Below are 3,145 nucleotides of genomic sequence, written 5' to 3' on the forward strand. Positions count from 1 at the left end.
TCAGGGCCTCAGGACTGCTCACTGCAGTACCAGGATCCCCCTTGAAAGGTAGCCTGCAATGTCTCCACCACTTTCCCAGGGCAATTCCTAGCAACAGCCTGGTGCTGACTGCATCATCTTCTCTGCCCTCCAGGGTTGGGAAGGGGAAGTGCAGCCCCTGTAGCTGGCTCAGAAGTGACTTAAAACAGTGCTGAAATGCTGCAGTGTGTTTGCAGCAGTCCTGGGACAAGGCCTGTGGGTGTGGCTTTGGCTGAACTGAGCCAGCCTGCAACGGCTTCTCCCCAGACATTAAAATTCTAAAACTCCTGAGATTGTCCTGCTTTAACTCTGTTTTTTTCACATTATCACTCCCCTGAAGAACCCGCTCCAACCACTGCCTTTTGACTGCACCAGAAGCTGACACTATCAGCCATGCAATTACTGCAGTCCCATGACTCCACCTCTCCTTTGTCCTGTGCTTCAAGTGCACTTGCCCTGTCGAGAGCAGGACAGACGAGATCTTTCCAGAGCTTTGCTCAACCTCATATGACTTCTTTTTACATGGGAAGAACTGTTTAGTCTCCCTTTTTCTGTGCATTGCCTTCTTCCTGGCTCAGGTACTAGTGGAATGCTGACAGACCCTGGTCGGCGGCAGGCAGGATCGAACCAGGGACCTCTGGAGCTTAAAGCGTGAGCCTCTACTGCATGAGCTAAAAGCCAACTGCCTATTAGCTAAGGTTGTAGGGCAGCCTCATTTTCTCTCTCTCGCTCTGAGTGGGCTTGGTGTCACTAGATGGGGCAGAACACCACACCCAGCAGGGGTGTGGGTTACACTAGCTCTGTCTGGGCCTACAGGTTTCCTCACAAGACAAGAAAGGCAAGGCAGCAGATTGGCAGAGGATTTCGGTCTTCAGAGTCTGTGAATTTGGCCCCTTTCACCAGCACTAAATTGACCGGAAGGGAGGCGGTAAAGACCAGTGCAGAGAGAATTAGCCTAGGAGTCAAGTGGCTGCATTCTGTTCCCAGATCTGCTGGTTACTTTCCTTGGTTACTGTACCTCTGTATCCTTGGGCAAATTACTGTACCTCCGTGCCTCAGTTTCCCCATCTGTAAAATAGGGATATTTATCTTTACCTTTCTTTCTAAAGTATTGTCAGATCAGGGGATACAGAAGAGCAACATGTTGTTTTTAAAGCTCCAGCTCCTTGGCTACAGCCTAAGTAACCTTATGTAGCCAATTACAGGTTGGAAATTCTTTTGTCTGATATCTGCTTTTGAGAGTGGGTGGCGGGAGGAAATCTGTACTCCTGAGAACCAATGACTCATTTTCAATCAGAAACACAATACAAAGCATCTCCAACCTGTACTCCTGAGAACCAATGACTCATTTTCAATCAGAAACACAATACAAAGCATCTCCAACCTGCCAGCTCGCGCTTGCTCTCTCTCTCTCTCTCAGGTTACAAGCTGAGCCCCTGTCAGCCTCTACTCAGGCACAGCCTGCTCTGGTGGGATCGCTATAGCAACCCCGAGCAACACAGAGGGGACTGTGATCTTCTTGTGCCTCAGGAAAGGGGAAGTGAAGTCTGCGAGCAAGTGAAGTGACCTGGAAGGAAAGGGATGGGAAAACAAACTCTTTAAGTATGGAAACCCTCCTCTGCGGGGCCTGTTGGTGTCTTTTGTACAAGAGTAATTTAAAACTCACGGATGTTTCTTGTTTGTTATTTCATGGAGCGTTTCACATGGGATTACAGATCCCCAAAGGGCACTGCATTGGTACAGTATTTGGGAGCCCTCGGTTCTACTCCTGGCGCTGTCACTGTCTTGCTCTGTGACACTGGCCAAGTCACTTCACCTCTCTGTTCTGTCCCTCAGCTTTCCCTTCCAGTCTTTGTCCATCCTGTCTATGTAGGTGGTAAGCTCTGCTAATGCTTGGGGTGCTGATCTCAGTTGGAGCTTCTAAGTGCTACCGTAATATAAATAAACTTTTCCAAAGGGCGAGCGCTACTACAAACATAGACGGTTGATTGCAATGGACCAGGAGCTTTATCCGTGTGAGCGGTAGCTTTCTTATGCAATAACAACTGAAAGAAAGGTGAGAGCCTCTGAAAGGTACATACACTCTGTGATGCACACAGCAACCTTCATTCTAGTCTATTAATTTTTCCTCTATTAAAATAGAAACTAAGCAACCAATGAACCCAAGCTAGTATGAGTGCCAGAGCTGGAATCGCTTCCTCTTGGCACCTTCTCAACCTGATTTATATCGTATAATCTTTTTCATTCTCCTTCATGGAGAATTTCAAGGAGACCAAGCAATTCAGTATGGTAGCATTTTGCCCCTGGGGTTCTTAGAATACAGTACAAAGATTGAGCTTTGCAGCACCCTGGTGAGAAAGCTAAGACTCTATAGGGCCTACTGAAATGCAGCCGCTTCTGGGGATAGAATGTGGCAGCTGCTTTAAGTATACACAGCAGCAATACACAATAGCTGATTATTATTAACTCTCAGACTGGTAAAAGGGGAAGGATGTAGAGCCATGGAAACTGAAAACTTCTGCGAAGTGCTCTGTGTGCAGTGAGTTTTATTTACTATAGATGATCATAGAATCATAGGAGGATAGGACTGGAAGGGACCTTGAGAGGACTTTTAGTCCAATTCCCTGCACTTGTGGCAGGACTACATAATAACTAGACCATTCCTGACATGCAGGTGCTTGTCTAACTTGATGCAAATGGTGGCCATTACTGGAGCAGAGAACAAGGAGGGGAGAAGCATGGTGACTGCTTTGCTGCATGATGGGGGGATTCAAAGTCCACTCCTCTCTGAGGGAATCTGTCCTTTCCCGTCACCCCAGAGCAGAGACTGTGCTGCTGGATTCCTGGGATGCCTCCAGGATGGACAGAGCAGTGAAAGGTGCACACAGCTGCTTCATTGTTACAGCCACCAACTTTCACCGTGCAGACCCTTTTGTGAAGGTTGCTGCCAAGGTCCAAAGGCTGGGTATTAAGAACAGACTGGATTGGCCTGTGTCAAGGTTCCTCCCCCACTCTGAACTCTAGGGTACAGATGTGGGGACCTGCATGAAAAAACCTCTTAAGCTTATCTTTACCAGCTTAGGTCAAAACTTCCCCAAGGTACAAAATATTCCACCCTTTGTCCTTG

This window comes from Lepidochelys kempii, chromosome 8 (genome assembly GCF_965140285.1).
Source record: "Lepidochelys kempii isolate rLepKem1 chromosome 8, rLepKem1.hap1, whole genome shotgun sequence".
In the NCBI taxonomy this organism is placed as follows: domain Eukaryota; kingdom Metazoa; phylum Chordata; order Testudines; family Cheloniidae; genus Lepidochelys; species Lepidochelys kempii.